Source organism: Botryllus schlosseri, chromosome 6, assembly GCF_051294905.1.
Source record: "Botryllus schlosseri isolate E-star chromosome 6, Bs_hap1, whole genome shotgun sequence".
NCBI classification, from domain to species: Eukaryota; Metazoa; Chordata; class Ascidiacea; order Stolidobranchia; family Styelidae; genus Botryllus; species Botryllus schlosseri.
In genome coordinates this window covers 16,572,544-16,580,280 of record NC_137241.1, presented here as the reverse complement: position 1 = coordinate 16,580,280, position 7,737 = coordinate 16,572,544, and the positions used below count along the sequence as shown (strand labels likewise).

General features: G+C 39.8%; 2 long non-coding RNA genes across 2 annotated transcripts; one reads left to right on the top strand and one right to left on the bottom strand.

Moving 5' to 3' along the window:
• Nucleotides 1-5,291: 5,291 nt before the first annotated feature.
• LOC145440150 (uncharacterized) lies at nt 5,292-5,970 on the bottom strand. The gene is made up of 2 exons (XR_013915442.1): nt 5,737-5,970; nt 5,292-5,407 (listed from the first exon to the last, which is right to left on the bottom strand). It is a non-coding gene; the product is annotated as an uncharacterized LOC145440150 (long non-coding RNA).
• A 120-nt stretch (nt 5,971-6,090) lies between these two features.
• On the top strand, nt 6,091-7,737 carry LOC145441480 (uncharacterized). The gene is made up of 2 exons (XR_013915838.1): nt 6,091-6,658; nt 7,551-7,737. It is a non-coding gene; the product is annotated as an uncharacterized LOC145441480 (long non-coding RNA).

Below are 7,737 nucleotides of genomic sequence, written 5' to 3'. Positions count from 1 at the left end.
TAATCGAATTAGTGCTCAAAATGTCTCCACGTCTTTTGTTGTAGTACTTTTCTCAAGAGTATTCTTTACGGGGCGCCATAGTAGTCTCGGTGAGATTCCACCGCTGCAACATTTGCGCTATATGCTCGAGTTCAGCCTGATAGCCAGGGCCCCTAAACTCGAAACCTCTTTTTCAGCTGTAGGTCTATAGCTGTGTAGTGTGTATCTTTCCCTTACGATGCTATCGAATTACGTGTGTTGACAATGTTTAGCCTCGAAAATGAAGTGTTAATAAAATCTGCATCTTAACCTACCAATGCTACCATCCCTCGTAGCCTACATTTTAGTTCTGACAACACACGAATCTAGCTTTTTAGCGTAACGGTGAACATGTGACAAAGCTACTAGCTTTCGCGTTGTTGCGTAACGCAGGATAAAGATGACTGCATAGTGCATATATCTGCAAGATAATGTACTGTAATGTATGAAATGATCAGATGTGGTCAAAGTTAGCGTATTCATCGTCGGCACTCATGTAGAAATACCGCCGTGAATTTTTACTCAAGTATCCCCGAAAATTCCGATGACTTCATCTTTTTACCTCAGTATCAAAAGTAGCCTACAACTATGGCTTACCATATTTTGGAAATCTAAAAAGAGGACACTTTTTCAGAAACTTCAGACTTGCAAAAACCGGTGAATTTTTCCCACTTCGTGATCGGTTGACTAAAAAAAAGGTCATCTTTCCGCTCAGGGCTAAATTCACCGTTTTTCACTCCGAAATACCCGCCGGAGCTTCACTTCTGTGCTGATTTGCGGCATATCACTCGCAATTTGCTCTGAATCTGACCTAAATTTTCAAAAAAGAGGACAAAATCTCAAAAAAGAGGACAAAAGGGCGTCCTCCGAGGACACTTTCAAAATAGTCAAAAATGAGGACAAATCCTCTTAAAAGAGGACGTATGATAAGCCTACCTATAACACACGTGCGTTCACGTCTTCCAACTACCATATGGTTGTCGTGAAATATCATCGCTCTATCAAATCATTGGTTATTATATGCCGGACCTGCAGTGTGGAACATATAATCTCGCCGGCTATCCGACAGTTGTCGAGTGTGCTCCCATTCAAGTCGAAATACAAACAATTTCTACTGAATCAATACTAGTCAGCCCTCAAGTTTACCGGACCACGACCTGACATGTCGATCTCGATCGCCATCCGACACATACCACCTCTTTTCTTCGCCTGTCCTTTTATATTACCTTCTTTTACTTTTCATTCAGTGTGCAATGTGCATGTGCAATGTGCAATTATGCAATTGTGCATGCCTCCTTTTTACATCGTCTAGGCCAGGTGGGTGTCCGATTTTGAAGATAGGCTATAGCCTTTCGACAACTTCCTATATTTTCATTGTGTCACAGTCTTGTGGTGTGTCAAAATGATGAAATTGTTATAAAAACAAATTGAATTGAATTGAAAAAGTAGAAGTAGAAATAGCGATTTACAAGTAGAAAAAAGTATGTATTCTCCTTGGCGTAGTTTTGCCTAGAAAACTGTCGTGTAGAAGTAAAAGTAGTCTACAATCATAATTACTTGAGTGAGGAAGTAGTCCAGGTTGGCAAAATCTACTTGAGGTACTTCGAAAAGTAGAAGTACTTTGTCACTGACCACCTCTGGAAATGACCCTCGTAGCCTCCTTAATTCAAATCCTCTGAAATCGAATCCTCTATAACAGGGGTGGGCGGGACCGGCTTATGCGCGAGCCGCATATCAAAAATCTTGGCTTTAAAAGAGCCACAACAGAAAAATTCAAAAATATTAATGTATTACGTCACAATGAAATGTAGGCTATCGAATGAAATTTACTCCGTAAATCTGTCTTCGTTGGGTAACTCGCGGCAAAGGTTTGGTGTTTGGTTTCGTAATGACGTTTCAAGTTCTATTTTCCTGTTCACATACTTTCTTTTCTTTCAATTATCGCTCGATGACATTTTCTTGGCCAAACTCTGCAGTTATTGCTAGCCTTACAATTAGGCTTACCATATTTTGGAAATCTAAAAAGAGGACACTTTTTCAGAAATTTGAGACTTGCAAAACCGGAGAAGAATTCTCAAAAGTCGGTGAATTTTTCCCACTTTGTGATCAGTTGACTAAATAAAACAACTTTTCGCTCGGAGCTCAAAATACCGTTTGAGAGTCACTGCTGTGCTGCTAATTTACGGCATATCACTCGCATTTTGCTCTAAATATGACCTAAATTTTCAAAAAAGAGGACAAAATCTCAAAAAAGAGGACAAAAGGGCGTCCTCCGAGGACACTTTCAAAAAAGTCAAAAAAGAGGACAAATCCTCTTAAAAGAGGACGTATGGTAACCCTACTTACAATACAAATAGACGAGCCGTATTCACCGTGCTAGGCCACAAATCATTGTGACCTTGAGCTGACTGATTAATTATCAAGTTCATTGTTGAACTATAGAGATCTCTATAATTGAACACAATGATTTATCATTGATTGATGACCTGGCACCATTGTTGCTGGTGAACTCCATTCGATAATTTAATTGCAAAGTTCTCTATCCATTTCGTAGTGCCAGCTTCCCTTAAATTTTACGAGTCTGGTGTAAACCATAATGAAAGAAAGGGCACGAAAACGATACGTATATTGTGAATTCGCGACGGAAATGCATCAATTTATAATCAGGTTAAACCTCTCTAGCGAAATGGCGAAACGCTTGTGCAGTGCAATCATTAAAGAGCCTCAATCAAAGGCTGATAAAGTAGCAATATTTTCCCGCCCCTGCTCTATGGAGACGAGCGACTAACGCAGATGAAGGCATATTCTCTATCATGTTAACTTACTGGCCAGAATTACTTGGAATCTATAGTTAGTATTCCTCGGAGTCTCGACGCGGGGATTGGCGCGTAGTGCGGAAACGTAACTGAGCCCGGAGACGCCGGTGTCAGTCCCGGTGAGTGAAAGTTTTCTATTCTTGGTGAGGGGCGGAAACCCTGCCCAGTTCTCTGAATGTCTAAGTATAGAAATCTAACTGAGCACGGATAAACGGCGAGATTAAATTGTAGTCCGTCGTATTATAATCAGTACCCATGTAGAGCTCTTATAGGTTGGTGACCCCTGATTTAGCAACTCAGGTTATATAATTGAATATAGAAATGAATCCGAATATTTTCGGCAGACACTCGTCAGGGGTAATCGTCAGCAACTTGTAGAGAATTGGAAAGAACATTTTATATCAACAATCGTGCAATGTTCTTTCCGATTCTCTACTACTTGCTGACGATTACCCCTGACGAGTGTCAGCCGAAAATATTGGGGTTCATTTCAATATGAATATGCTATTCAATTGTATACTGAAGTTCCGTACCTCCAATAGAAGCTCTTCGGGTGTAGGCCTATATAATGCAATAATTGCCATTCAATTACAAATTTCCAAGGCATTCAATTTCACGTTAAGAAATGCAAGTTCGGAAAGGGCAAGCAGTTTTAGAAGTGGAACCTGTTCATGTATTGCGGGGGCTCCTCATCCTCGGGTTGCGACCCCTATGGCGTCTTTTACCTAACTCCGGGGGTCGCAGAGACTAAAATTAAATACCTGTGACTATTACAAGAATCCACATTAACCGGATGCTATCGGCAGCTCATTTCTGAAAATTAAAGTTCGGTTTTCAAAATAGAAATAACGACGTTTTGGGACTGCGAGTCCGGCATCATAGATCAAATCGATGCATCACAAGATTGCGTTATAATGAAAAGGTGGAGGATGGAGAAACGACTTGGAGTAGTCTTTTAATCAGACACCCACCTTGGCCTATAGCAGTGGTCGGGAACCTTTTTTGTCAGAAGAGCCATATTGACTTTATTTTTTTCCATTTTATCTCCCAAAGAGCCATACATGCCAATCAACAGTGACGTCACAAGTGAAAATTCGTGACGTCACTGTAGCACTAATTCGAACTCACTACACTGTAAATATTTTAGTGTCTTTAAAAGCATAAAAGATATCACGTTTCATGTTCAAAAAGATATCACAATAAAATGTGCTTGATGCTGTGTATATTGTGATTTAAGATTTATGTGCTATATATATAGTGCTTCATGATTCAAGCGCTATCTGAGCTGTGCTACGGCTTGATATGGATTACTAAATAATCTGGCGTACTCGACGACTTATCCTGTTCGAGACCAGCAATATATGAACATTTTACTATAAACGAAACAATTGATGTGCATGCTTTCAAGAAAACATGTTATCAAAAAAATGCACTTGTAGACATTCAACGAAATTTACAAATCTTGCACATATAACTGAATGTATAGCATAGAGGCCAAGATTGAAGAACAAACTTGTAAATTAACGGGCTAAGCAGCACTGAACTATTTGACAATACTTCCATTATGTCATGTCAAGTCATGCCAGACGTAGAACTTCAGAGGTGCAAATAAGTTATAGTACTTACTACTTACTGATATCTAGATGTCATGGCCAAAGTGGGAACAAGTATAGACAAAAGATAAGGGACACCGAACCATCAAGTTCATGGGATACTTTCCATACTAGATTGCTTGTACAAGCCAGCACTAGAACTTCAATAAGTACGAGGTGGTGCAAATTCAAAAGTATTGACTGCCTTCACAGTTAGATGCCAAGCTAAAAGTAGGAACTAGCAATCTAGCATAACGAAAAGATAAGCGACACTGCGGAAATATTAGCAATGTCAGATTACTTGAACATTATATGACAAAACATAAGTAGAATTGCCAACTTCAAATGCGAATGGACCAACGAACGATTGTAAAACCTAATGGAATGCTAACAAAGGTCTTCTGCTGCAGCAGACTGTTCGAATTTATGAAAAAAATCAGATAGTTTGGTGGATACATATTGATTATTCTTGTCACCGACACCGACATACTGCACGAACTCCAGGAGCTGGAATTCTTTGGGCTAAGACAGGTCCCAATATAGATATATCGACTTTCCATTAAATAAAAGGGCAAAAGAACGTTAAGATAATCATTTTGGGGCCCTTGTTAAGCGCCTCCAGCGTGGACGATTGTGGGCGTCTTCGGGCGATAGCCCGCGTTGCGCTAGCTCGTTCTCTATTGTCAAGCGTTATGTGGTTCTATTCCAGCCACCTCTGCGCCATGGCTCCGTCGGAATGTGGTTGATGATGGCGGCAACTTGTTGATCGTATTGATGCCGCACTAGAGGACCGATTAGGCGGAAGCGTCGTTCAGCAGCCAGCAAACGGCATGGGACCGTTTTTGTGAGTTTGCGTTTTAGTTGATTAGCTCGTACTTCTTGCAGTCTCAACAGACGCCAGACGGTACGTCATTTGGTACGTCATTTGCCAAAGGTCTTTATCACGAAGCTTGGTGAAAATATCCGAATCTACGTCATTCTCTGAGATATGAAATAATTTTGAACATAACATTAATTGACAGAGCTTGCATGTACAAATCAGGCTTGACGTTTCAGCAAATGTTTTGTAAGCCGATATGAACTCCCAACAAAGGGGCACAACCAATAACAATACTGTCCGTTAGACATTTATCGAAAGTACACGCTAATAATAAATAACCTAAGCTGCATAGTAACCATTCTAATAGATCACAATTGGCACCAGCATTCAACCAACTCCACACAAGATGTACTGAATATAACTGCACAAGCTGTCTCGATTAGCTAGTTAACAGGGCACATTGCTGAAGCTATATTACTTATATACTTACCTTCCAATTTCTGGATGCGCTGCCATGCAATACCGTTACTCGCCAAGAAAGCTTCAAAATCCGCATGCTGATTCCCTGTCATCGCGATCACACCACATCGCAAAAGAGCGAGAAACGGCCGAAAAAGAGGAAGTTTAAGAATAGCACTAAAGGTCACTCCCGGTCGTGGCGCTTTAGCACGATATTGTGCTGCCACAAGCGGCAGATTTGGCGATTGCGCTTTATCTCATTTACAGTGTATCATGGGATTCACCATATGTGCCACATTTTCTCTGTAACAGCTCGTATTACTAATCATGCTGGTTGCCGTGCATGGGAAACTTTAGTTACGAGAACGTAGGTTCGTATACTCACATGTCTCGCAGCGTTCTCTACATAATTGTCAATTGCGATACAAACTGTTCGCTTGTATTGGTTAAGCCATCTAACTTCGAATTGTAAAATGTTGGGAGTCTTGATATCAAATTTTTGAAAGGTGCACTTTGAGAAGATTTCGGAATCTGTCAAATTATACAAAAAAATTTAGCAAATTCTTTGACATATTTCATCCATTTGGGACTCGATCAACGTAAAAGAATTAGTAATTATTTTATACAATAGATTGTATTTGTAGTTGAAGTATAGTAATAATTCTTATGGTTACCGCACTTGTAACGATTCACGGCCATAACTGGAATAATTAGAATGATGTAACTTTCAAATTGTCATGCATTTTGCAACAACATTGTTCTCAATTTTCAAGGTGCTGACCATTGGAGGAAGAATCACCCTTAAGCCGGGAATTCACGATCCGGAAACGCGGCCGACTGTTTCTCTCCTCAAGAGGAAGGAAGAGAAAAAGGGAGCAGAAATAGCAAGAGTGTGACAAGTCGCGTCCATTCGCTTTAATGCGTATTTCCATCCGCGAAGCGCGAAGTAGTAGGTGGGAAAACTAATGGGCGTTTGGTTAGCGCTTTATAAGGTTGACTCCAGCGCTGTATTTGCTAAATGTTGCGGTGAAATAGGGGTGGTGTCATTTGGTATCAATATTGACTATTAAAAGACCATTTGTTAGTGGTCATGGATTTGTTCGGCCAGTATGCAGTAATTTCTGATGGTCACTTCCCGGGCTTCTGTTCTCTAACCCCTCATGATTGTTATTCTGCTTCTAGTAAGACTGTCGATTCTAATGTTTTATCGTATCATTTGTCGGAGGTTTCGCTCGCTTTTTTTACAACGTTTTGCTCTCTGCTAGGTCAATTACTGGCTGAGTATCACTACAGCCTAAGAAACTGCACTAATTCTCATTTTAATGTCTTGCTGGTTATCTTGCTGTCAATTCTAATAATTTGTTAATGTCTATACCAGTGCCGCCACTCAAATGTTTCGTTCTCTGTACACAATATTGTTAGGTCTTCAGCTTTCCAGGCAGAGTATCATTCCACTTTCTAGACTTGAGTATATATCTCTCCAACTAGCTGCCAAATAACTGATTCATTTGGATTGTTGAATTGATCATTTTTGACAGAATGTGAAGAAATTTTAGTCGAGAATTCTTTTTGTGTTAGTGGCTGTTTTCAAAGATTGCTGAAGTAGTCATCGTTGATCTTGATAATCAAGTAGAGGTGGTGATTGAAGTAAGTTCTCTAGTCATATAATAAAAAAAATATAATAATAAAAACTTGAAAACTTGAGTGGAAATAGTCCAGAATCAAATCCATTTTAGTAAGTATGGGTGAAAAAAATGTAGGAGTCATTCGTTACTCGCTACCTCTGCCATTTCCGCAGTACGAATGTCTTGGCTAATAATCGTCATTTTCATTTTATTTCTACAGGGTGTTGAAAAGAAAACGCCAGAGGGATTATCATCATCAGACGATGAAACCTTCTGATTACTGACTGTTCTCATAGTTTCATTCATTGCTACTTGGCCCTACAAGTAATTTCGTTCGTTTCATTTTTTACACCGGCATTATTTACTTGCCAATTCGTTTTGAATTAAATTACCGCAAATGTGATTAA